Source organism: Macaca nemestrina, chromosome 10 (genome assembly GCF_043159975.1).
Source record: "Macaca nemestrina isolate mMacNem1 chromosome 10, mMacNem.hap1, whole genome shotgun sequence".
Taxonomy (NCBI): domain Eukaryota; kingdom Metazoa; phylum Chordata; class Mammalia; order Primates; family Cercopithecidae; genus Macaca; species Macaca nemestrina.
In genome coordinates this window covers 79,632,510-79,660,331 of record NC_092134.1, presented here as the reverse complement: position 1 = coordinate 79,660,331, position 27,822 = coordinate 79,632,510, and the positions used below count along the sequence as shown (strand labels likewise).

General features: G+C 43.7%; 1 long non-coding RNA gene across 4 annotated transcripts in view; it reads right to left on the bottom strand.

Annotated features, from left to right (window-relative positions):
* Positions 1 to 2,120: 2,120 nt before the first annotated feature.
* The window catches only part of LOC105474255 (uncharacterized), a 62,074-nt gene continuing 36,372 nt past the window's right edge, over positions 2,121 to 27,822 (bottom strand). For 2 of the 4 annotated variants that reach the window (XR_011609134.1, XR_011609135.1), the window contains 2 exons: positions 14,246 to 14,407; positions 2,121 to 2,336 (listed from right to left, as the gene is read on the bottom strand). This is a non-coding gene — a long non-coding RNA (uncharacterized lncRNA). Of the gene's footprint in view, positions 2,337 to 14,245; positions 14,408 to 22,706; positions 22,961 to 27,822 lie in introns of those variants that run through there. The other 2 variants (XR_011609136.1, XR_982729.2) reach the window with 2 other exon arrangements.

The following is a 27,822-nucleotide window of genomic DNA, read 5'->3' as shown; positions in this document are numbered from 1 at the left end:
GTGGTGGGCACCTTTAATCCTAGCTACTCGGGAGGCTGAGGCAGGAGAATCGCTTGAACCCTGGAGGCGGAGGTTGCAGTGAGCTGAGATCGCGCCACTGCACTCCAGCCTGGGCGACGGAGCGAGACTCCGTCTCAAAAAAAAAAAAAAAAAAAAAAAAAAAAAAAAAAATTAAATAAATAACTAACTAAAATAAAATAAAAATAAAAAATAAGGATAAGAATCTGTCCAAATTCATGTAACTATGAAATGGTTGAGCTGAGCTTTGACCCCAGCAGTCTATCTACAGAGCTCTTACTCTTAACTACTAAACTACGCTGCCTTCCTGTGAAGGAAAGTTTTAGAGTCTTGTCCCTTTTAAATCTAGGACAGGTTCTTGTCATTTGGGATGGTTTAGAGTGGTCACAAGAAGTAAGGGGCTAGTTGTAAAAGAATCTCCAGAGGGTAAGGACATGAAGTGTGAAAATGTTCCCCAGGTATCTTAATTATGGCCCCTTGAGTGACAACCTCTGGCTTAGGGGATGTCCTACGGAGAGCTGGGCATGATGCCTTCAGATAAGTAGGGACCCGCTAACTGAGGGTTAGATGGTTCCCTGCAATCCAAGGCAGGCTGATATTTCTAAAACAAGCATCCATAACGGCAAACAATTCTTTATCACCTACGTGTGGCTTATACATGCCATGAATTATCTGCGGTCAAGGTTTTATCACAGTTGGTTTTCCCTTCACACTTTTCATTTTGATTGCCTTCTACAAGGAATGTAATACCATTTATATATTTACCTGACTCAGATTTATAAAGGTTGCTTGGCTACAAAGTATGTATCTCAAAGTCAAACAGATAGGAATTTTGGATTATCTGCTCTTTCAGGTTTTCTCTTCTCTGTTTGTACATTTGTTCAACAAATATTTATTAGCTCCTAACTCACAGTCTAGTGGAGGAGACAGGCAGCTGAACTGGAATCTTGATAATTTACGCCAAATGGGTTAAGTATAGACGTTATGAGAGGATATAGGAAGGACACCTAATCCAGAGAAAAAGCCAGGAGAGGCTTCCTGGGGAAGCGATTTCTAAACTGGGAATTGAAAAATAAGTAGGAATCAGCTGAGTGAAGGGGCCGAGGGGGGATTAGAGGCAGGGGAGCAGGGTGAGTGGAACTGCATGGCAGGAGCATGACCTGGGAAGAGGATGGTGCTAGAGGAATAAGCAGAATGAAATTATGAAGAAATTGGGAAGGGCTAGGCTAAGGACTTTAGTCTTTATCCTGACGGCAGAAGGGAACCATGGAAGGGTTTTTTTTTGTTGTTTTTTTTTGTTTTTTTTTTTTTTTGAGATGGAGTCTCACTCTGTAGCCCAGGCTGGAGTGCAGTGGCCGGATCTCAGCTCACTGCAAGCTCCGCCTCCCGGGTTCACGCCATTCTCCTGCCTCAGCCTCCCAGGTAGCTGGGACTACAGGCACCCGCCACCTCGCCCGGCTAGTTTTTTTTTTTTTTTGTATTTCTTAGTAGAGACGGGGTTTCACCGTGTTAGCCAGGATGGTCTCGATCTCCTGACCTCGTGATCCACCCGTCTCGGCCTCCCAAAGTGCTGGGATTACAGGCTTGAGCCACCGCGCCCGGCCCATGGAAGGGTTTTAAGTGGGGGAACAACTCAATCAGATTTATAGTTTAGAAAAAGTCCATGAGTTAAAAATTGACAGTGTATCTATCCCACTTACTTGCAAGGAAATCATAGTATTGGGAGTGGTAATATTATGGCAAATAAAGGAGTCTGGATGGGTTTGTAGAGGGATGATTTGATCCGATAACCCAAGGGTCCCTTTGGATAATTTGTAGAGAAGAGTTTTCAATTTTGACTTGATCTTTCTGTTTTTAAAAACCTGGAAACGTCTCCTGAAATTCCTGAAGTTCTCTCAAAACCAAAGCCTGAGTAGGGAGGAAAGTGTGGGCCTTGTGTCTTGGTTTTCTCTGTTCCTCACTACTCATTTCCGGGGCATTGCTGTGAATAGTTCATCCAAGCCCTGTGCCCCGTGAGGAAGGGACCATTTGAATAGCAGCAGGAGAGGAGGGGAAGGAGGAACCACACGCCGGGCTCGTTCATTAAGAAAATATATTTGGCATCTTCAGACAATGGTTTGAGCGAGTTAAAAATAACTCCTCGTGAAAAATTAATAGGGAGTTATAAGTGAGTGTTTTAATACAAGCTCCCAGAGCAGGGCAGATTCTCCAGGCGGCTGGCGACTGACATCACAGATGGTGCAGGGTGTTTATAGAGCACGGTGTGGCCAGTGAGCAGAGTCATCTGCAGAAGTGAGCTCACCTTCTCTCCCAGAACCCTGGGGAGAGAGGAGACAGAAGGAATTGTTTTTAGTTGTGAGTTACTGAGCCAGGTGACTTATTTCTTCTCTCCCTACCCATAACACTCTCCTAACTATGGACATAAACATTGCAGTGAATTTTGCCTGGTTGTTTTGGGTAAAGTTTATTGAATGTAAGAATTCATAAAAGTCTTTTCTGGCCCTTCTCCTTTCTTAGTAATAGACCCTTAGTTGGCTACAGGATCCATTTCTCCAGTGTTTCCTTACCCAAGGACCAGCTCCTCTCTCTCTGTTGCAGATAGTTATAAAGTCTCTGCCCCATTCTCCCTCTTCCTCTCTTTTCACAGTGCCCCTCTGATTCTAGGGGAGTAAAATGAAGGATTGGACTGTACATTCTTTGCCATCAGAACAGCTAAGTGGGTAATGCAGAATGAGGAGAACGGAGGCTAGCTGTATTTTGGGGCTAAGGGTTTTAAGACTGGGGAGACCAATATTTGTATTTTAAACCCAGATGATATTTAAAAAATGGTTCTGTAATTGCAATGAGGCCCTCTAGGCCGTGAATTAATGTGTCATAACTCACGCCCAAGCACTGCGCAAACATCCCGCGTGTGAATTATTGCACAATAAATTCATGCCCTGTTGTGTCTTACAGCTTAATTAGTACATGAAGCTACATGAGTTAGACGAACCCAAATGGGATTATGTCATGTGGTGTGTAAAAAAGCAAAATGTTGGGAGGTATTTGGAGCTTTTTCTGGGGGAAGAGCAGGGTTGATTTTTCTATGATGTCCTTCAGTGTCAGTTTCTGTAATGTTTAGGCTGCAACAGGTGACATGTTCCCTGACAAATGACTTCTGAACTTTGGTTGGTTGGTTAAATAATGGATTTAGTAAATATTTATTGTATACCATGTTCTAGGCATTATGAAAGGATAGCACATGTAATGAAGTATGGCCCCTGCCCTTAAGGAGCTTATATTCTAATACAAAAAGTAAGGTTTAGCCGCAACACAAAGTAGAAAGTGATAAGTGCCATAAGTAACATATGAATAAATAAAAGGTCTTGGAAATTCAGAGTGGAGGATGATCATTTTGGGTTGGCACAGTGGTGAAGTTTGATTGATGAAATCAGAGACAGGGCCGGGCGCGGTGGCTCACGCCTGTAATCCCAGCACTTTGGGAGGCCGAGGCGGGCGGATCACAAGGTCAGGAGATCGAGACCACGGTGAAACCCCGTCTCTACTAAAAAAAAAAATACAAAAAAAAAATTAGCCGGGCGCGGTTGTGGGCGCCTGTAGTCCCAGCTACTCGGGAGGCTGAGGCAGGAGAATGGCGTGAACCCGGGAGGCGGAGCTTGCAGTGAGCCGAGATCGCGCCACTGCACTCCAGCCTGGGCGACAGAGCGAGACTCCGTCTCAAAAAAAAAAGAAAAAAAAAGAAAAAAAAAAAGAAATCAGAGACATTTTTGTGGAGGAATGGCATTTGAGTTGGCTCTCTTAAAGGACAGATAGGATTTCACCACCTGGGCAGGGTTGGTGGGGGGTGCTGGGCTGGGCAGTGGATTCTAGGCAGAGGGAGTAACGCTAGGGAAAGCACAGGAAAGTGAAGCAGTGTTCTGAGCACACCGAGCAGGCTCTGTTGCTTGAGGCTTGGCTGTGTGAAGGGGTAACATGGACAGGCAGATTAAAGCCAGAGCTTTCCTGTGAGTACAAAGCACTTGGGCTTGAAGCCCACTAACCCCTGGGGTTGGTTCTTCTACTTGGTGATATCTGTATTCTTGCACTTGAATGTTTCTCTACTATTGTCTTCTTTGGTCCACCTGCTCAGAGAGTACACAGCTGACAGCCAGGTGTCCTGGGTTCTAGTCTTGTCTCTGCTGCTAAACAGTAACGTGACCTTCAACAAGCCACCCAAATCCTTCAGTGCTTTGCTTCTTTATCTTACATGAGAAGTAAGAATGGATAACTTCTAAGGTTCCATGTAGTTAAAATGTTCTAGGATTTCCTCTGGCTTTTCTGCTCTCTTACCCCCTCAACTAGGTCTCTCCGCTACAAGTAGTCTGAACCTGCACCCTGCCAGCTCTTCACTTAAACCCACTTTTGGAGTTGGTGAGAGCCAACAGGCCGGCTTTGAAAACAAAATCAACAATGAAAACTCAATTTCCCCCCTCCTATGTTCGGTACCAATTGATAATCAAGACCTAGGAGACATACGGACATTTAAACCATTAGCTTTAAGTCTGCAGCTGTGTTGGCTTGCTAATACCACACCACCAAATTAGACAGACTTACTGTGCTGAACGTCCACCTGCCTCCTACTATAGGACTAGAGGCTGCTTTTGTTAGATTTTTGCTGTGTATGAACAGGTTGGAATGCATGTGTACTGTGGACAGGCTGGCTCTGAAAACAAAAGCAACAGCAACAAGAACAAAAACAAAACATCAAACTGGGCGTGGTGGCTTACACCTGTAATCCCAACACTTTGGGAGAATGAGGCAGGTGGATCACTTGAGGTCAGGGAGTTTGAGAAGAGCCTGGCCAGCATGGTGAAACCCCATCTTTACTAAAAATGCAAAAATTGGCCGGGCCTGGTGGCTCATGCCTGTAATCCCAGCACTTTAGGAGGCCGAGGCGGGCGGATCGCGAGGTCAGGAGATCAAGACCATCTTGGCTAACATGATGAAAACCCGTCTCTACTAAAAATACACAAAAAATTAGCCGGGTGTAGTGGCAGTTGCCTGTAGTCCCAGCTTCTCGGGAGGCTGAGGCAGGAGAATGGCCTGAATCCGGGAAGCGGAGCTTGCAGTGAGCCGAGATCATGCCACAGCACTCCAGCCTGGGCGACAGAGCAAGACTGTCTCAAAAAAAAAAAGAAAAAAAAATTAACTGGGCATAGTGGTGGGCGCCTGTAATCCCAGAAACTTGGGAGGCTGAGGCGGGAGAATTGCTTGAACCCTGGACGCAGAGATTGCAGTGAGCCGAGATTGCACCACTGCACTCCAACCTGGGAGACAGAGACAGACCCCATCTCAAAAAAAAAAAAAAAAAAAAAAAAAAAAAAAAATTGGAAGGGGATTGGGCTGGGTACACTCAGTGCCGTCTCTTCAACTCAATCAAAGAAGTCACAGAAAGTAAGACAGTGGAAACAGGCTAGGGATATCACTCTGTTCATTGGTTCTCAAACTTTAGCATGTATCAACATTACCTGGAGGGCTAGTTAAAACACAGATAGCTGAGCTCCACCACCAGTGTTTCAAATTCAGTAGGCCTGGGTGGTGGTGGCGGGGGGAGGGATGCGTCCAGAATTTGCATTTCTTTCTTCTTCTCCTTCTCCTTCTTCTTCTTTCTTCATTTTTTGAGATGGAGTTTTGCTCTTTTTGCCCAGACTGGAGTGCAATGGCGTGATCTTGGCTCACTGCAACCTCTGCCTCCTGGGTTCAAGCTATTCTCCTGCCTCAGCCTCCTGAGTTGCTGAGATTAAATGTACCTGCCACCATGTCAAGCTAATTTTTGTTATTTTTAGTAGAGATGGGATTTCGCCATGTTGGCCAGGCTGGTCTTGAACTCCTGACCTCAGGTGATCCACCTGCCTCGGCCTCCCAAAGTGCTGGGATTACAGACTTGAAACACTGTGCCTGGCCTAGAATTTGCATTTCTAACAAGTTCCCAAGTGATGCTAATGCTGTTGGTCCAGGGACCACACTTTGAAAACCAAAGCTCCAGCTGAAGCCTCTCCATATATAAAGATGAAGTGAGGGAAACGAAGGCTCCCTTCTAACAGTCGCCTTCATTTAATAGTACACCTAGATTAAAATAGCACAGTTTTCTGTGTGTCTTTATTTTCTTTCTTTCTCCCCTAGATTGTAGGTAAGGAGCATCTCTTGTTCACTCCTGCACAGCACCCACTAGATGCCAGGCATGTAATGTGCATTTAATAGATAACTGTTTAATTGAACTGAGCCTTATACATTTCCTTGCTACAAAAGATTCTCCTTCTTTTCAGACTAGCACTATCTCCTTTAAAACTATCTTCTAGGAGACTTCTTTGTCAAACAGCCTTTCTCCCCATTCTTCTAGTATCTAGAACTGTACCCAGCTCCTGCTTCTAATTTTGCCTTTGTTTGGCTCTGCCCGAGTCCTGGTCACTATCCTGTCTATTCCATCGTACTGGAATCTTATTCACGGCAAGCACTAGGTTCTCTGCTTCCTTTAGACCTCCTCCCCCAACAGTAAGAGCAGTGTTGTTCATTCAAAGAGCAACAAGGGATCACACAAACCTGGGGCAGGAGAATGCCTGTAACAACCTCCCTTGGTCCCTCTCCATCTATTCCCATGGAATTCAGGGAGGAGCAGGAAGTGGTGAAATTGATAGAAGGCCCAGCCCACTCTACCTGGAATTCCATGGAATCCCTGAAGACTAGACTGGCTCCAGCGTGGGCACAACAGGCATCTTTCCTGAAGCAGTCAGAGATTTATGCTTTGGCATGGAAGAAGGCTCAATGTTTTCCTTCTGTATTTATACACAGGGCCTGTTCTGGGAAGGAGGACTGGAAAGCTACTCTCTTACTTGTAGGATTTCTGAAATAGTCCTTACAGAGAGTGGGTGACACCAGGGAAATCTTCTAGAGGCAGGGTTCCCCATATACTTGCCAACTCATTTAGGTGCTTTCTTTTTTTCTTTTCTTTTTTTTTTTTTTTTAGCTGGGTGCAAAACCTTTGTGAGAGCGTCTAAGATTCTTTGCGGTAGGAATTCACACCCAAAATGGTGAGAAAAGCTGGGGCTAAAATAAGAGAATAGTAAGGAGACAGGGATTGAAACTTCATTACTTTGGAAAGGGAAGGTATGAGTAGAAACTGAGAAAGAGATATTTGTGAAGAGATGCTTCCTGAAAGAGGATGTCTATGGAGCAATTTTGGAAATAAAAGAGGGATAGGCAGATTTGAAAAGAAATGTGACAGTAATCCTAGGCTACATGGATCTTTGGAGTCATGAATGAGACTCTTGTGAAGATTGTATTTTTTTTTCACATTTGAATTGAAATTTATAAACCAGGTTTGTATTGTGTATTGTGCCATGGAGGGAGATTTCTGAATCAGAAAGGCCTGAGATATGGTTCTCATTATTATCTGGAGGATAAGTAGACAGATGGAATTGGATAGATGGACGCTTCCTGGGAGACACTTGTAGAAATTGCTATAGTCATTGAGATCTCTGCTTTTTGAAGTACGGTCCATGGCCAAGTACCATGGGCATCACTTGGGAGCTTGTTAGAAATACAGAATCGTAAGCCCTAACCCAGACCTAATGAATTGGAATCTGCATTTTTTAACACACTCCCCCAGTGATCTGCATGCTCTTGAAAGTTTGAGAAGCACAGGTCTAGATGATTGGTGAGAAGCATCTGGCCTAGGGTGGGCACTATGGAAGGGAATAGATGGGGGCTGAGAAACTTTGGAATTGGGAGCATTAGCGGAGAGGCTCAGGCTGGAGAGACTGAATCTGGGGAGGAGGGAAGAGTGTGGGCCCTGGCTCACCTCCCTGTCTCCAGGCCTCCCACACCAGTTACCATGCCAGGCTTTGGCACTCGGCCCACTCTGGGAAAATGCCTGCTGTGCCCACGCTGGAGTCTGCCTGGTGCTCAGGGGCTCCCCTTGGGCAAGTGTTGTGTGGGTTAGGACTGCTGCCAATTTTGCTTCCCCTACTTCATATGGATGGACGGACTGAAAGGGACTGGGAGGTCAGATCAGTCATGCCCCTGCCTCAGGGTTGTACTGTCCCTTAATCAAATGAGTGACAATTTGATGATACTAATGATACTAATTGAGGAGACTATGGGGGTGGAGGGATTGAAGTAGCAGTTCTTAACTACCTGTAATGGAAATTAGGATATTTGGTTTTCTTCCAAAGGCTTAAAGGAGAGACCAGATGAATGGGTAAGGGGTTATACCCTTGGAGGGGCCAAATTAATGCTTTTTAAAGGATCTTGTGATGATATTTAATGGGCTAATGACAAAATATACAAGACATAGAGTTCCAGAGACCTGAAGTCATAGTCAATGCAAAAAAGTTATCAAGTGGCATCTCAGAACTTTTCTTAAGCTTTTGAAGAGTTTGTGTACTTTACCTCCAATAAGAATAAATAACAAGGAAAGATCAATATTGAAGGGCTATGGATTGAAACTGAACATAAAGAATTTTCTGGAGTTAAAGGGAGGATTGAAGGGGATGGCCAGATTTTTCTGGCCATGCATGTGGGTGCCTCAGTTTGGTTTGGAATGCCTAGGAGGGCTCCTGCTCTGAAACAGGGAAATGCACAAAATAAACTCTCAAAATCTTTTCTATCTCAAGGATTCTCCATTCGATTCCTTAAACGAAAGGCTACATGGATGTGTGGTGAATTTAAGGTGATGGGCATGGGGATGATGAATGATAGAAGAAAACAATAATTTCATCAGAGCTTTAAAACCCTTGCTAAAAATTTCAAAATAGGGCTAAGATTTAGGAAAATAAGTTGCATTTTAGGGCTCAAATAACAGTTTTAAGTTTCCATGTCCTTCGTCTCTCCATGTAGCTATCTTGTCTTACCAATGAGATTTCTTAAACTCTCAAGGAAAAAGAACATTTCTTTTACTTACATATGTTCTTTTTTTTTTTTTTTTTGACAGGATCTTGCTTTGTCACTCAGGCTGGAGTGCAGTGGTGCAATCATGGCTCACTGCAGCCTCCATTTCCTGGGTGCAAGTGATCCTCCTGCCTCAGCCTCCCAAGTAGCTGGGACTACAGGTATGTGCCATCACCTGGCCAATTAACTTTTTTGTTTTTTTTTTTTTTAGAGACAGGGTTTTGCCATATTGCCTAGGCTGGTCTCAAACTCAAGGTGGGCTCAAGGTGGGCTGGTCTCAGACTTGAGGTGGGCTCAAGGAATCCGTCTGCTGGGCCCCCCAAAGTGTTGGGATTACAGGCATGAGTCACCATACCCAGCTTACTCATATATATATATATATTCTTTTCTTTTTTTTTTTTGAGATGGAGACTCGCTCTGTTGCCCAGGCTGGAGTGTAGTGGCACGACCTCGGCTCACTGCAACCTCCGCCTCCCAAGTTCCAGTGATTCTCCTGCCTCAGCTTCCTGAGTAGCTGGGATTACAGGCTCCTGCCACCCATGCCCAGCTATTTTTTTTTTTTTTTTTTTTTTTACTACAGATGGGGTTTCGCCATGTTGGTCTTGAACTCTTGACCTCAAGCAATCCACCCACCTCAGCCTCCCAAAGTGCTGGGATTACAGGCGTGAGCCACTGTGCCGGGCACTATGTATATTCTTTATATATCTTCAATGTTTAATACAATGATGGTGATAATAGCTACTATTTGTTGAGTATTGTGCCCTATACATTGTTCTAAGTGCTTTGCATAATTATCTAATGTAATACAACAGTTCTATGAAGTAAGTATTGTTATCCCCATTTTATAGAAGTTGAAACTAAGGCTCGGAGAGGTTAAGTCATTTGTGCAAGGTAAGTAGTGAAGCTAGCATTTGCATCAAGTTTGAGCAAAACTTGTGCTGCTAACCCCTGAGCTATATTCTGCACAGAGTAGTGGCTCAGTGAGGGATAGATGATCACTGAAACTTAATGGTGTATTTAGAGGTAATCAAAAACAGTAGATAATCCAAACAGTGAATAACAAAGGAACAATTTCTATTTGCTTTTTGGAATATAGTCAGAGACACACTTAGTGACACATGCAAGCTTATATTCAGACATTCCCTCATTCACCTTCACTGTGCCCCACCCTGCAGTCAGTAGCTTGGAAAGGGGGAGAGGCTGGGTATAAAACAACTCATTTGAAGTCATGTGTGTATACATGCTATGTGGACACATGTTTGCATTGGGCTGGAAATAGGCATTAAAGAGTAAGGTACGCTTATCTCCGTAGGTCCATAAACATGAGTCTATGTGTTAGACTTTTTGTGTATGTTGTGTGTATGTATGTACAAATCCTGAATGAGTTAAACCAGCTATAGGGAACTGGCTGTCTTCCACCCGTGGTCTTGGCTGATGTGTTTGTACCAAACCCTGATATTTATTTTTCATCACCTCTCAAGGGAACCTCAATGAGTTTTCTTTCTGGGAAGTTTATGGCTAAGATGCTGGGCTGCTTTGGGGCCCCTATAAATCTGCTATAATCAGAGGAGGTTTGCAGAGAAAGAGAAACAGCAGCCACAAGGCAATCCTCTCCTGTCCTTTACTTTCTAGCCTAACACACAGTCACCCTTGTATGAGTACCACCCACATTTACTGTCCCTTTTCTAGAACCCCTTGATATAAGGTGCTCAGAGAACTCTTTATTTCTTTGCTTCTAAGTGGGACTCTATACTTTTGTCAGAGAGAGGATAATTAAAAAATATACTAATACATCTATAGTTGAGATTGTGAGAAACTGGTTATTTAAACAGTGGTTCTGTTTTATTAAAAAAAAAAAAGAATGAGAATAAACTTTTGCAGAAGCAAGGGTGGTAAGAGGAGTTGAATGCCTCTGCCTGCTTTTGTAGAAAACTTTAAGAAAAGATTGTCTGTGATGCTCCTGAAAGCAAGAAGCTGGATGACCTGAACATTATTAGGAGGCAAACACAACATAGGAATTCCCCTCCTCCATCTTTCAATGTTGGTAGTTGGGAGATTTTTTTATGAGGGATTTTTATGACAAACTTTACTTTACATTTGACATTTAACAGCATCTCCTGTCTAGGGCATGAGGAAATATAGATATTTATTGACATATGGTGTCAGAAGATCAAGGAAAATTGACTCTGGAGAAGGAAGGGGGAGGGGTTTCTCCCTTTCCCTAGGTATGCAAATTACCCAACTTAATTTGTGTAGCATATGCTTTTCTGTGCTTTGTGCTTTTCTCAGTAATGAGATTAAGAAATCATTTCATTGTTAATAAAGAACTCAGTGGGGGAAGAGGGAAGATGAGAGACATATAGAAGGAAGCACAATGGGCACCCTGTCCTGTGTGAACCTTGTATGCATCCCTTAAATAACACTGGATACAATAGAAGTGGGCACAAATGGAACCTGAACTGGGACCCAGGTCCTGGTTCTTGTCATCCTTTTTTAAAACCTCAAGCTTCTGCAGTTTTATCTTGAATTTCACCGTTCTTTGCATTGCTAATAATAAAGAGCAGTTCCATATCAAATGATCCCCAAAGTCAAGAATTCCTTCCCGTTAGCTATGTCTTTTCCCTGGAATTCCTTCCTCCCAATTTCTGACTACTGAAATCCTACACAATCATGGCTTAACGTAGATGTTACCCCCTGTCCAAACCTTCCTGGATAGCCCTACTTGAAAGCAATTTCTTTACTTTCAACTCCTATCCTCCTTTGACTGATCGTCAGCTATAGTTGTGCATCTTCTGTTTCTCCCTTACTCAACTATAAGCTTTTGGAGCAGAGGGACTGTGTCCTGTATATTTTTATATTCTCTACACAATGCTTAACATAGAGCAAACAATTGTTAAATAAATTTAATGATTCAGTTGTAAGGAAGAAGCCATGGGTAGACATGTGGAAGTAAGGGCATTATGGATATTTAAAAAATATTATTGTTGGCCAGGCATGATGGCTCACGCCTGTAATGCCAGCACTTTGGGAGGCCGAAGCGGGAGGATCACGAGGTCAGGAGATCGAGACCATCCTGGCCAACATGGTGAAACCCCGTCTCTAATAAAAATACAAAAATTAGCTGGGCGTGGTGGCACGTGCCTGTAATCCCAGCTACTTGGGAAGCTGAGGTAGGAGAATTGCTTGAACCAGAGAGTCGGAGGTTGCAGTGAGCCGAGATTGTGCCACTGCACTCCAGCCTGGAGGCAGAGCGAGACTGTCTCAAAAATAAATAAGTAAATAAATAAAATATTATTGTGAATACCTGATGATCTCACTCCAACTTGAACTCTAATATGTTGTCATAAAAAGGCTATTTATGTGAGTTTATAATAGCATAAAATGTATATGATGGTGTTTTTCTTTTTAAGTGTATATTATTTTTATTTTTAAGTGTATATTATTTAAGCAACGTAAAAAATTGTTCATGGAAAAATCTGGAAATAAACATCAAAATGCTAAGAAAAAAGATACTATTGTTTATAAGATCTGGATGTGATATACATCGTATTATAGGGAAGTTTTTATCCCTCTGGTAGGTTTATTCCCTTATAACTTATTTATTCATCATTAATTCTTTTTTTCATTCAAATATAGAGCTTTTTATAGTGGGGAACAGTCAATAAGCAAGAAAACAAGCAATTAAATGATTACAGATGATGATAAATACCTGAAGGATGTAAACAAGTTCTTGCTATAGAGACTAACAGGGAATCTTCCTTCTTTAGATAAGGAGATTATGAAAGGCCTTTCTTGTCACTGTAACATATTTACCCTACTATAATTATGAGTTAATTCGATGTATAACTTGAGTAACAGTAATAATAAAATCAATAATTGACTAAGAATGATGGCCTTCCCACCAGGGGGCGTTGTTCCAACTCAGCCTTGGGTTTGGCTGCTACCTTGGGGCAGCCGCGCACCCTCCCCTCTGCCTTGGGAAGAGGCGAAGTCAGGGCCCTCCCCTTGCCTCAGGATGGACCCTGCCCCCTCTTCTCTAGCCTAGGAGCCAGCAAGCAAAACAGGTGTTAAGAGCTTTGATCTTGCAGGAGACTTGGAGACAGATCAAGGTAGAGGCCTCTGAAATAATGCCTGGGGATGTGAGAAGCTGGGGGAAGAGATGGAGATCAGAGGTAGACAAAAGGAGACACAAATTGCTGTCACAGAGACTCCCTTTTAGCCTCCCATCTCAGTCTCAGTAGGTTCTGGGCTCTGTACTTCTTGGGGGAGTGGGTCAGGGCCTTTAGGGTTTTGGGGAGGGGAAGGATGTCCCCTGTGTGACTTTAGAGACCCTCTTGGTCATTTCTGGATCCTGATACAAGGCTGAAGGCAGCCAGGGCTCTGTGAATCATGTGGTCTGCCATTTCCCCAGCAGCCTCAGTTAGTCCTTTCATTGTCAGGGCCTTGCTTTGACCACATTCCTGCCCTTCTCCTGGTACAAGTTGGTGGCGTGAGTCCATGTCTCTTGTAGGGTACTGATCACATTCCCAACTCCTGCTTCCTCTTGGGATACACATTTTGGTTGTTAGTTCGGGAATAATCGTTCCCCTTCTCACAAAGGACTTGACCTCCTTGGTCATGCTGAGGAACACCTCAGACTGCTGAGAAGGTCTTATTTTAGTTAATGAAAGCTTCTGTAATTAAAACTGTAGCCTTCACTTCTCTTCAGCCTTCTCCCACCCCACTGGGACCAGCCTCTCTGCAAGCAACATCCTGAACAAGGATAGAGATTGTACTTTTGCTTCAACATAAACCCTACCTCTTTGCTCCACACATGCACTTAGAGGACTCATATTGCTGGCTTTGAAGAGGTACTTAGAAGAGAAAGAACTGCAATTCCTACTAGCTGCTAAGGTTGTGCATAAGAGACTTCTGATCATCAGAGATGGACAGGGACTTTAGAATAGTGGTACCTCCATAGCCTTTGAAGTCAAACAGCCAAATTCTTGTCTTAGCTGGACCACTTACATCACCTAAAGTAGGAGGCATGCAAGAGTAGTTGCACAGCTTCTTCCATCTGCACTTGGAACAGAACCTGAGATTATACACTGAAGTTGGCTTTAGGTCTGGTCAGGAACTTTATGCTGTGGGTGCAAGGTAAATGAGGTGGAAGAGAAAGTAACATTGCTTGAAAGAGGAAAGGAAGAGTGAAACAAGAACATATATGGAGGCAGTGGAATAGTTAGGCTGACTCCTGAACCCAGGGATCCTAGATTTAGATAGGGCACAGAGTTAATAATCTCTTAGCTTATTATTGTCTTACTTAGTTCTCAGCTGGAAGTCCTGTGGAGTCTATCCCTCAGTGGGTGGCACTGTTATTGGTTCCCTTCTTAGGCAGATGGAACAGGGCTCAGTGCAGGCCAGTGTGGATTCTGGTGCCAGGGTGACATTAGTGCAGACAAATATGACAGATTTTCCCAAGGAACTATGTTCAAAAGACAGTAGGAGAGGAGAAAAGATGGGAGTTAGAGGAAGAAAGAGGGTTCAATTATCCTCTCTGGGTTCCTTGAATGAGGGGATGAAATAGAGGATGAGACTTTAGTTAAAATCATGGTCTCTATCAACTACTTTGCTCTCACGCTTTGTCCTTTTTCAGCCACTTTCCAAAAAACCAAATTGCTAATAATTTCCCTGATCCTTTGCTCCATATCATGTGAGTTTATCTTGTCAAGTTACCCCTGGGCAGACACTCCTATGGCCCACGTCAGTCAGGGGAACATCTTGAAGTCCTAAGTTTCTTCCACAACAGGCTCTGCAACACCAAGGCAGCATCTGTATTGGGAATTTCTCTGTTAGACCTAAACTCATTTCCCTTTCCTGTGAAAAGCTGTCTGCCTATCTCCCCATTAGTCTCTCCTCTTCTTTATTCCCCCTTCTCACCAGGCCTATTTCTTTCTATAACCACTGAGCAGAGTCAGGGAGACTGTTCTGTACATTTCATTCACTCTCCTCCCTTCTTCCCCTGCAACCCTGCTCATCCCTGTCTCCAATCCTCTTAACTCCTTCCATCCACCACCTGACCAGTCCTTCTTGCTTACTTTCTTTCTCATTTTTATTCCCTTTCTTCTCTCCCAATTTTCTTCATCTATGATTCTAACCTTGAGGAGGTGGGAAGATAAGTTATAGGGGCAGCATACACGAGGGAGTGGGCTTTGAGCACAGCAGAAGTCACTGTGGTTAGGCATCAGGAAGGACTAGCAGCAAGAACCTGTTAGACATTGACATGGGTGGCCTAAGGGGCAGTTGCATCCCCTCCCATCTTTCCTGATAGATGGAGCGGGGTGAAGGTGATAGGGACTTAAATAAAATGTGGTTAGAATAAAGGGTCAGAGAAAGGGAACTCCTTAGTCCTATATAGCAGCATTTTCTTACCCATTCTTTCTTCTCAATTTCTTAATTCAGAATTTGCTTCATGGGCTTATCATGTAAATGGTGATCCTTAAGGAGGTGGTGGGGTCATGATTATATCCTGGACTTTTGCTCTATCCCAGCCTCAGTGTAGGTTACCTTCTCTGGCCACGTTATTGCTTAGACATAACTTCAGCCTTTGCCTTCATTTAGTCGATAATAGCTCAATTTTGGAAGTTGGGTGGCTACAGAAACATGGTGACTACAGGTTTTTTGGTGAATGAGAGTCCTATTTTTATTTGTTTGTTTACCCTATTATGAGTAAGCCAGAGGTAATAATGATGTTGATAATAACAGCAGCAACTATTTATCGAGCACTTATAATACATTAATACTGGGTACATACTCCATCTTGTTTAATTCTACAAGGAGTCTGTGAAATAGGCAGCATTATTCCTGTTTTACAGTTGAAGGTCTGATGTTCCTTGCTCATGAAATTATGCCCATTTGACTCTAAAATCTTGCTCCTCACTACCACTGTGCTATATTGTACAGCTACCTTTTGGAGATCTTTAGGTAAAAAGAATTCTTCTTATGTTTAGTGCCCCTGTTTGTTTGAAGCAGCATCTGGAACATCTAAGAGGTATTGACTGTCAGCCATGGAAAACTGGTAGATTTTGAAGGAGATGGTGGAACCATTTTTCTCAGTAATGGTAGGAAGATGGCTGTGAGACCCTTTGGACCACAGACAGAAATACCTAGAAAAATGTGTGGCATATGATAGGAACTGTGGGTTTAGTGAAGAGAATGCCCTTAGTCAATTTGGAAATAGGGAACCTTGTAAGAATCCAGAGTAATCTGTGATCATTACCTAATCTCTATACTCGCCTCAGAGGGATGGTGATTCCAGCGTTATCTGGGGTTGTTGGCAGAAGAATGATCATCTGTTTTCTGGATTATTTGTGGCAGAGTTTGAATCCTAGACTAGTTTAACTCAATGACAGTCTCCTCACCCAAACCAGTTCTCCCTGCTCTGTGCTAGCCCTACCATAGAACTGCTAATATTTATTTGAGTTAAATGGAACTAATAAGGCAAGTTTTAAATAAAATATGTAGCACTTTCTGGAGTCTCTGCATCAGTTGAGGGGACAGTATGGATAAACCTGATTAATAATCACATTTTTAAGTAATCAAAATGCCATTTTAGTTTAGAATTGATCCTGAAACAGAACATATATTGTGTTCTTAGAATTCACAAAATTTCAGATGGAATGGTGGGGCTTCCCTGAGGAGGTTCAAATTGTCTCAGGGAGACAGACACTTGCCCCCTGTGTCCACCCTCTGAACAGGCTACCACAAGTAAACTGCCTATGCAGATAGGACCTTCCTTTTTGTTAATCAAATTAAATATTGTCATCATTTATTTTTGATGGTGCCATCTGAAAGACAGAAGGGTGCCCATGATGACCAACTCAGGTCTAGGAATGTGAGATTCTCAGGCACTGGATTCTGCAGCCCTGCATCTCAAGGGCTGAGGAAAAAGCTTTGCAGCTGGTGAAGGTGACAGAATCAAGCTGCTTTATAAGACCTGAGAGAACTTAAGTGAGGGAGAATGTGGAAGGGAGGTAGGTTGGAATAAGGAGGCAGCTTGGGATGCTCCTTGGTACTGGCTCCTTGGCAACGGTTACTTAGCAACCCTCATTCACCTCTCTTGGCTGCCTTCTCCCGCCACCGCTCCCCCGCCCCCATCTCCCTCCCTTAGCTGCTGCAAGGAGCTAGAGAGCTTGGAGTGAATGACAATTTGGAGAAACAGCCGCAGCCTGAAGATCTAAGAGGCTCTAAAGAAGATGGATAAGAAAATCGATGCATAATAAAAACTGCAGGCAAAGCCACCTTGACGGAGGGTGGGTGGCTCTCTCCTCCCACCCTCGTTAGTCTCTCCAGGCTCAAGGCCTCTACCTTATCACCATGTCCTCTCTTTCTTTGCATCTACCTTTTTGTGATTTAGGGAGGGCTATTTGCCTTTGGCGTGGAAAGGGAGGCAAGGAACATAGGGCAGAAGAAAACAGCATATATGTGGGATGTATGTAGGGGTGCTGGGGTAAGGCAGGAAAGCTTGCTAAGGCAGGGATTATAAGAGAGATGCTTTGAATGGAAAGGGGTTTAAACTGCACCATAAAGTAATGCCTTTATTCAAAAGGAAAGCCTTAGTAATGGAGGTGGGAAGGCACATGTGAAATGTGTGAAGTTACCCTCTTGCTTACCCTCTGTAAGATATTAAAGAAAAAGGTATAAGCAACCTTTCCGGAAGGGCTGGGCTGGAGTATGGCCTGGATAAATGAGTTACTGTATGTGTAAGTACCTATGACAGGCACCTGGTAGAGATATTATAAGTATCACTTTCTTTTCTTTCTCAGAAGCTAAGGAAAGGACATTTTGGAGGTACCAACATGTTGGCCTGGGAAGTTGTGGACCAATTCTGTGACTGTCACTGGTTCTGGCTCTTCATAGATTTCCATTCACAAAGTCAGGAAGTCCTTTATGATGTTAAATTTCATCCCATTTTGTAGAAGTTAGACGTTTGATCTATTCATCAACCCTTTGTTCCTTGGCGTTTCATGAGCACCAGCTAGCTACCAGACACTGTGAAACAGGTGCTAGGAGCCCCGTGTCTATTTGTGATACAGAGTTTCAGTACTATGCATGGCGAGTGGAATAGAGCTTCAGTAGGGAGTGGGAGCCTCACATGAGATTGTACATATGAGTGTGCTTTGAGAATTGTAAAGGATGATATCGTTGTAAGTGGTATTGATGAGGGGATTTATTTCAGGGTTTGAAGTTCTGCCCTCTAGCAAGCAGTAGAAGGGATTTGGGGCTGGGGGTGGGGTAAAACTCATTCCAACCAGTCCAGTCCTGTTGGGAACATGCTTTGTTCCAGGGAACGCTAGGGCCTAGGATCACAATGCTGAGTGGTGAAGGACTGGGACTGAAGCAAAATCCTGCTGCTGCCTGGCTCAGGCATATCTGCCATGCTCTCCTTCTGCTTGTTCACTTTCCACTTTCTTTCAAAGAGGGTGAGGCTCTTAGTAAGTCATCTATTTCCTGTCATTCAAGGCATTCAGAAAGTTCCTTCTTTTCAAGGATGCTTTCCTGGACTAGAGGAGAGCTGGTGACTTCCTTGGTCTCACTGTGCCTGGACCTGGAACATCCCCCAATTCCCTACCCTTCTCCCACCCCAGTTTTAAAACTCTGTCCTCTTCTCTCATTTTGTACACATCTTGGTCCTTATTCTCAATTACCTTGACTTCTGTGGAGTATTATAATTTCATATTTCAGCCTATTATCTTTTGATTTTTTATTTTTTTGGGTTTATTTGTCCTTTATTATCTCATTGTGACTATTTTATGAGGCCTTAAAGTGCAAAAGACTATCTATGTAATTTCTGTGTATAACATCCAGCCCAGAAGTATGTGCAGATGAACAAGGAAGAAAAATTTAATGATGGTACCCTTGTGTCCTGGTGCCTCCTATATCAAATATACCTCCCACATTCCCACCTTTGTGATCTTCTGCCCATCACTGCCCACCTTGTCCCTCCCCAGGTTTCCCACTCCGTTTTTTATAACTCTGTAACTTGGACTCTTTTTACGCTTGATTCTGAACATAAAACACTTAAAATATTATTGAGGGGGAGGAGGAGCTCTTAGTTTAAGAAGGAGTCAGGCTATACAAGTCAGAGCCAGAGAAATGCAGACAAATAAAATTGTACATTGGATACCAGATACTAAGAGTATATAGTATAAAAGTGGGGTTGGAATTAGAAATTTGGATTACACAGGGAAGGCTTCCTGGAGGAGAATACTTTGAAAGAAAGTATTTCAAAGCAGGCTTTGAAAGAAAGAAAGAGATAGACCTTTTGAAAGAAAGGAATGGATAGATAAAAAGACAAAAGAATGTGTCAGAGGTCTATGTCTTTGGAGGCATAAAGAAGAGAAGCAGATTTTCTTTGCTGAAAGCAAAGAGTGAGCATCGTGGAATCATAGCATAAAGTTAAGCTCTGAAACTTAAGCTGAGGAATAGCGATATGAAATTAGGGATAATTGTGAGCCATTGCTGGCCTCCCACAAGGGGATAAGTCAGGATGATGGTGAAAGTTAAGGTTGTTGAGTAGAGAATGGATAGATGGAAACCAGAAGCTCTTAGGAGGCTGCTTCTATTGTCTTAATTCTGACCAAAGACTTGGTCAATGATCTGACTGGAGTGTGGGGAGAACAGAGAGGTGAAGGCCTGATGGGTGGGGAGGGGGTGAAGAAACAAGGAACACATTGTTTCCCTAGAGCTTGCATCACAGACTTCTCTTTGAACAAAACCCTCTGTTTTCAGCCTGTGCTGACTCACCCCTCGCCTTTCCCCCTTCTCTACCAGAGGAGCTCTTGCAGCCCTAGTAGACACCTGTTGCCACTGCTGGTGGTCACAGTGATGGGACAGGATGACTCCACTGGTCAGAACTCCTGGATTTTAACCCTTTGTGTTTCTGTTTTGTCTGATTTTTTAGATCTTTACCTGGGTCCAAATAAAAATGGAAAGAAACTTTAACACTCACTCTCCTTCTGGGTTGGGTGACCCTTGAGTTACTTCAGACTTCATGTGGAGGTGCTAGACTTTCCTGGGCTTTCATTGGCCACTGTGTTGCTCAGGTCACTGTCCCCAAGCTTTTTCACAATATCTGTGAGGGGCTGGGAGAGGTGGTGGTTAAGGTTGAGGAAGAGAATGGGATCCTTGCTAGGGTGTTGAGATCCTTAGACCTAATACCCTAGAAAGTTTATTCAGAAAAGGTAAATAAGATGATGTCAGGCCTAGGAATGGAGGATGGAGAAAATAATTTCTCCAGACTTGGAGTTTAGGACTACTGGGAGAAACTAGAGTGGGAAGCTTCCTAGAGAAGGGGAGTTGTGATATAACAAAAGTGATAAAGTAGGCTAAATGCTGAGGGTTTCAAGAATAAAGATGGAGAGAAAGTCAGTAGTGATTGAGTAGGTTAGTGTTTCTCTCTCAGTTGTGTTCCTGTGGGCCTACACAAGCTGAAGTAGGAAGGCCCCTGTGTTAGTCCATTTATGTTGTTATAAAGGAACTTTAGAAAGAAAAGGAGTTTATTTGGCTCATGCCCTGCAGGCTGTATAAGTAGCTTGATGTCAACATCTGCTCCTGGTGAGGGCTTCAGCCTGCTACCACTCATGGTAGAAAGTGAAGTGGAGCCAGTTTGTGCAGAGATCACATGGCAAGAAAGGAAGCAAGAGAGAAGGGAGGGAAGTGCCAGGCTCTTTTTAACAACCAGCTCTTGTCAGAGCTAATAAGAATGAGAACTCACTTATCACCCCTACTCAGAAGGACATGAATCCATTCCTGAGGGATCCACCCCTATGACCCAAATACCTCCCATTAGGTGCCACCTCCAACTTTGGGGATCAAATTTCAACGTGAGGTTTGGGGGGAATAAACATTCAAACTGTAGCAGGTTATCCTACCCAACCTGCCTTACTAGAACCAAACTGAAAGGAAGGAGGTGAGTATTTATAGAGCAGTTACTAGGTTCTAGGCACTAGTCTACTCTTTCCACGTGTTTTCTCATTAAGTTAAATTCTCATAAAAAAACCCATACACGGCCAGGCATGGTGTTTCACACCTGTAATCCCAGCACTTTGGGAGGCTGAGGCAGGTGGATCACTTGAGGTCAGGAGTTCAAGACCAGCCTGGCCAACATGGTGAAACCCATCTCCACTAAAAATACAAAAATAGCTGGGCATAGTGGTGGGCACCTATAGTCCCAGCTACTTGGGAGGTTGAGGCAGGAGAATCGCTTGAACCCGGGAGGCAGAGGTTGCAGTGAGCTGAGATCATGCCACTGTACTCCAGCCTGGGTGACAGAGAGAGACTCCGTCCCAAAACAAACAAACAAACAAACAAAAATAAAAAAACAAAACAAAAAAAACCCCTATACACTAGGCACAGAATTTAAGGTCTCAGCTAACAACTGGTGGAGCAGGAAGGCAAACTCACTTTTTCTGACTTCCGAATCATTGCTTTTTCCATGACACTATACTGCATTTCTATTTCAGAAATTCCCTTCTTCAGTTGGCCACTATGGTGTCTTCAATCACATTACATGCATAATCATATATGTAAGGCACTACATTAAATGCCATGAGTAACAGAGAAAGGCAGTCCCTACTCTCCAGATGCTTGAAATCATTTGGGTGCACACACACACACACACACACACACACACACACACACACACACACACAGAGTATATTTAAGTATGGCATTGGAAAACTGTAAGTCAGGCAGTAAGACAATGCCCTATGAGTGGTAACCACAATTAAGTGCTATTGGAATTCTGGGAAGGGAGGGAGAATTGTGATGGACTGGCTAGAGAAAGCTTCATAGAAGTGATAGGATTTTAAGGAAAATTTTGAGAATAGACAGAACATTCTACATTAACGAAATGGAAGCAAGAGAGCAAAAGGTATTCTACACACACTAAACAGAGCTTTCTCTAAACTTTTTGAGGTCCAGGATGATATATTTTCACATTTGATTTCTTAGCATACCAAATATATAGTAGCTAGATGTTCAATGTGTATTTGTTCAATGAATGAAACAATGAATGACCCATTTATCTGGCACAGAGGGTTCATGTAAAGTTATTTTGAAAGAGACGAATAGAACTGCAGGCTCTAGAAGAGGGGATGAAAAGACATGTAAAAACTGCTTAAATGAGATCTTTCTTGAGTTAGTGGGCAGATAACTTAGAAAAGAGATGAAAGGCAGGGAGAACTATTAGGATGCTTATGTAGAAGCTTAGATAATGAATGCTAAAAGACTAAACTAGGACCATGGCATGCAAATAGAAATGCATGGATGGAAGTACCGACATTGTGAAAACGTGATGAACAAAACTTGGTTACTAATGGACTTTGGTGGAGTAGTGGTGGGGAGGGTGGGTAAGATGGGAGAAAAGGGAAAATAAAGAGGAGTCAAAGATGAGGGTAGAGGTTCTCAGCTTTGATTATTAGTAGAATAGTGGTACTGCTAACAGAAAAAGAGGATGCTAGAAGGAGAGCCTGGTTTCAAAGGGAGTGTAAATTACATTTTAAATTAAGTTGGTTTAAGGTGCTGTGGAGCCCCCATTCATCATACACTGGAAGTGGGAGACTATAGGGAATGTGCCCAGCTCTGGAAGAACAGATTCAGAACTCACCCACATAGAAGTAAAAATTGAAGCCATGAAATGGATGAGATAATTGAGAGAAAACAGTGTCGAGAGGGAAAACTGGAAGTTGAAGATAACTTTGGGAAGGAGATAGTATACAATAGGGCCACTTTAACATCTTCTGGTGTTGTTACCAGCTCTTTATTGTCTTGTTCTTGAGAGACAAGGTTAAATAACCCTCTAGAAACATAACAGATCTTACTCTTAGTCCTCTGTAAGTCTTCCTTTCTCTACGGAAGTCCAGATCTTGACCAGAACAGTAATAGGCTGGACTTACACGAACACATTTTAGATCATCTGGCTGAAATAGATGGAGGCTATCTTACGCGCATGTTTGTCTTCTCAATTTTCAGCTCCCTACAGAAGAAGCAAAGGCTTGGGCAGTTCTGTACAGGCTAGCTTAAAGTGCTCATGCTTCAGTGCAAATCTGTTTTACACACTTACGAAAGACTAAGAACCTCAGTCTGGGAAGTGGGTGGGTGGGGTGGACAGTGATTTGCTTCTGAGCCCCAGACGCTTCACCTGATTTTTTCACAACTCCCCACCCTTTTTACTTTTCATCCACAGATCTCAAAGCTGTAAACAAACCTTGATCCTCCCTGACCCCCTGAGTCATCCTCTATTTCCATTTTCCCAGATAGGGGAGGTGGGGCAGTGGAATACCATGTTTTGGGATGGGTGCTTGTTGGGTGGGTAGGGGAGATTGAAGGGGCAACCATAGGGATCCAGGGGCCCCTTTTCAATCACGGGGTGGGGTGAGGGGCAGGCAGCAAGGTGGTTCTAGGTAGTTAGGTTTCAGTTTGTCCTTTTGAGGTTGTTTTATGACTGAAGAGACTTGGATAAAGAGTCCGAGCTGGAGAAATTGAAGAACAAACAAAGCCGTAAAAGACGCCGATAAAATTTCTCCCAGCACAGAATAGTCTTTGGAGCCTCCCTCAAGAAACTTAGAGTAATCTGGAAAGGCTAATTAAGTCTCACAGCCCCCACTGGGCACTGGAGCAGGACGAGGGAAAGGAGAAGAGAGCACTGAGAGAGATTTCCCTTCTCCCTCTCTTCTCTCAAGGGGGCACAGGTGTTCAAACATTCAATATGCAGATTGAATAAAGACTTGGTGGGGGGATGGGTGAGAATGGGGAATGAATGATGGGAAGTATCAATATTTTTAAAGACTCCTTTTAATAAGGAAGTGCTTGAGGATATGCAGAATGATAGGGGATGAGGACCCTGAATTGGAGAACATTAAGAATGGAGAGTACCTGGGTGGGAATGAGAGGCTCTGAGACTGTGAACATGGTAGGTCTGCATGCAAGTGGCATGAAGAATGGGTTTAGATGGGGATGAAGGCAGCTGGATTCAGAGCATGGCAGTCTGAGGCTGCGGGAGTTCTGAACTGAAGCCTTTTGAAGCTAAAGGACCCACATTTGGGGACCAATAGGACAAGAGTTCTGTCTGGGGGAACTATATGAGCATAGGAAGAAGGCACCAGAGGGATGATGAGATGGGGATGGGGCTCTGTGTGAGAGAAGAAGAGGACATGATGATCTGGGAGGGAACCTCAGCTCTAGGGGAGTGGTTAGAAAGCCAGGGGTCAGGCTGTTTTCTCCAAACTAGCTATTTTTCTGTTCTTTGTTCCAAATGAATTGGTGGGTTGGCCACAAAGAGAAATCTTATGAGCTTATGTGATGTAGAGGTGGGAGGGAAAGAGTTGATGGGGAGTGTGCATGAGGGGAAGCCATAGAGACTGCCAGTTTCCATGGTGATAGCTGAAATCTTTATTTCTATTTTCCTGATTTCTGCAGCATGTCAGAAGATGCTGTAAGGGAGAAATGCTACCTTTTCATCTCCTCTAATCCCAGCAGTTTGGGAAGCTGAGGTAGGTAGATCACCTGAGGTCAGGAGTTAGAGACCAGACTGGCTAACATGATGAAACCCCATCTCTACTAAAAAAACAAAAATTAGCTAGGCGTAGAGGCAGGCACCTGTAATCCCAGTTACTTGGGAGGGGAGGTAGGAGAATTGCTTGAACCCAGGAGGTGGAGGTTGTAGCGAGATTGTACCATTGCACTGCAGCCTGGGAACAAGAGCGAAACTCCGTCTCAAAAAAAAAAAAAACAAAAAAACAAAAACAACAACAACAACAAAAAAAAACAAGATCTGAGGTGGGATGAGGAGGTTGGTGAGGGTATGGGTCTTTAGCAGGGCAGTGTCTCTAGCTTCCAAGATTAATTGAGCGACCTCCTCTGGTATCTCTAGGTACATGCAAGAAGTTTGTGGATACAGAGCAGCAGCAGGAACCAGACACTTCTTATCAGTGGGGTGGGTTGGAACTTCGGGAAGCACCTTCACAGCAGTGCCATCCTAATTAGAGTATAGACGGATGGGCCTTTCTGAAACCAGAGACTAAGTTTGGGTCTCTATGGTCCAGTAACCTTCCTTGAAATCCCCCCTGGAACACTAGGAACCTATTTCCTACATGCTAAATCTCTCCAACTCTTCAAGGAACCTCAACATAGTGTGCTTGCTATTGGGCACTGGGGACTGAATCAGGAAGAAGAGGTTGATGATGGTGGGTGGGTAGGAAAGGCCAGTGAAAAACATGTTGTCAAACGTGCAGGTGTCAAACCTGTAAGACTTGGATATTGTAAAAATCTTAGCTGTCCAACTCTATCCACTTTCCCTGTGAGGGCCAGAAAGTTTGAGTGACTCACCAAAAAATACATAGCACATCCAGGATTCAAACTTGCTTCCTGTCCAAGAGTACCCTGACTTTTGCCCCAGTCATACCCGTTTTGGAATTGGCTCTTAGTTGAGGTGGGTACCCAGATGCCCAGCATAGTGAGATCATGTCTTAGGCACAGTAGCTCCTATGTGCTCCCTGAATTCCTTCCACCTGCCCAACTTGTCTAGTGACTTCAGAGTAAAGCAGCTGCCAAAGCTGGCTCCTCCATCCTTGGAGAATAGGCTCCAAGATGTTTGCTGAGTAAATACCCGTCTCCTGCTTGTTTGTCCTGTGCATAGTTCTTCTCGGCCATCATGTCCTTAGCTCCTGACATAGCCCCTGGCTTACAGGATCCTGGAGAAGGAACTACCACCAATAGGAGGCACCAACTGCTGGGGCCATAAGGGAATGTTTCTTGCCCAGACATTCCCCTACACCCTTCTTTTTTCTCTGTGACCTCCTTCCATTCTGTTTTCACTGGTGTCCTGGCAGTCCCTAATTCTCTTGCTCCTGTGTCCCCCCAGTGCCTGCCTTTTTTATCCCTCATGTTTACTGTAGCTTCTGTGCCATTCCTGGGCCCCTTAGCTCTCTTCTTCCTTTAGTTTCTTCTCAGCCTCTGCTCACACCCTCTTCAGCCTTTCCTGCCTTCCTTTTTTCCTTTCCCCCTTCCCCCTTCCTTCATCACATATTTATTGAGTAATTGTTTAACATCAGGCCCTCTAGTTAGCTCTGAGGCGGTAACAGTGAACTGCCACAGACTCTGAGCTCTCTGCGAAAGCTTAGGGTCTAGCAGGGGAGACACACAAGTACTAGAGCAATTTTGATATGATGTGACAAGTGAAGCCCCATGGCCTTGTTTTTCCAAAGCCCTCTTTCAGCTATGACGAGTTGGATTGACTCACATTCCCTGAGTAGTGAATTCCAGTGTTTCACAATTCCTGCAGAGGGCAAGTTCTTCTCGATGCCTAGCCTTAGTTACTCCTGAAGTTAAGATTATTCCCTGGGCTTTAATTTACTCCCCTATACTTTTTATTTTTAAAATGAGTATCATAATAATGCCCACTTTCCTCATATCCCAGGATGTTTGTGAAGATGGGTTGAAATGACAGGTGTCAAAGTCCTCTGAAAGCTTTGTGAATCTTAGACAGGATTCTCTCTAAACTTCTTGTTAGGAGTAGAGGAGAGCTTTTTTTCTCCTACAACTAGAACAGCTCAAAAGATAATTTTAAATAACTCTGAATTGCCTCAACCTTTAGTCTCTTTTCTATTTACTTATTATTTATAGAAAACAATTCTTTGATCTTTATAGCCAACGAGATCCATGTCCCTTTTAAACAATTTTCTTGAAGAAAACAAATGCCTCTTATTGCAGTAATTGAGATTGAGGGAGGACTTCAGAAAGGAGGCCGTAAGCACGTAGGTATGAAAACATAAGTCAGAGGACAAATCCCCCCATCACAATGCGGCTCCTTTGCATTATTATTGGAGTCAAGGGATTTGGCATGATGATCCGGGAGGAGCCTGAGGATTACATGGGAGAGCGATAGTGATGCTTGATCCTAGATGATGGATTTCCAAGAGGGATGAAGAGTCTGACTAGGTTGCCTGAGTCAGAAAATATCATCAAGCTCTGCTCCTGTTAATGACTTAAGAGCAGCTGACTCGATTCACTCCATTACCTTCTGAGGGAGGAGGCAGAAAGCAGGAACAGAAGCTGCTCAGGGGCAGAGAACTCTCTGGATCCCAGGATAGGAAGTTCAGTCTCTTCCCAGTCTCTGGAGTCCTTGTTCTGGGCTAACTTTGATGGATGGGTGGCAATGGGGTATCAGTCTGTTCCTTCTCCATTCGGTGGATCCACATAACAGGTTTCCAGACAACAGCCTGGTTTTCCAGGGTTTCCTTTCTCTTCTACCTGCCTCCAGACTGACCCAAGCAAATGTGTTTGGTTTCCTGATCTCCCTTCTCAGCGCCCCGTAATACTGTCAGGGATTTCTTCTAGTTGTCTAGCTTGAGATTCCCTCCTTTACTTTAGGGCAATCCCGTGTCTTCACAGCCTGGGCCTGGTAGAAACTTTTATATATTGTGCTGGTATCCTATTGTTTTTAGCTCCTTCTCTTTAAAGAGAAAGCATACACTTTCTCTTTTTTTCCTGCTCTTTCTTTTTTCCTTCTTTTTCTGTGTCTCCCATGCCTGCCTCTTTAGGCAGAGCTGTTGCGTTGCTGCCTTGGCCTCTAGGGCAGCCACTCTTTTCTTCTTGGGAATGTTTCCAACTTTGATGGCTGGTAGGTTGTTTTTACAGTTTGTTGTCGTTTTCTACCAGTTCAGCTCATCCCTCTTCTCCCTAATGTCCTTGTGGAGCCAGAAAACAGCAACATGTTCCCAAGGACTCTGAGCCTGGGCCTTTTAAGAGCCTACCTTCCCCCATCATTTCAGTTCTTTCATCTACAGGCTGCAGAGTGAGCAGACGCATGTATGGCACCGGCAGAGCGGCTCTTAATGA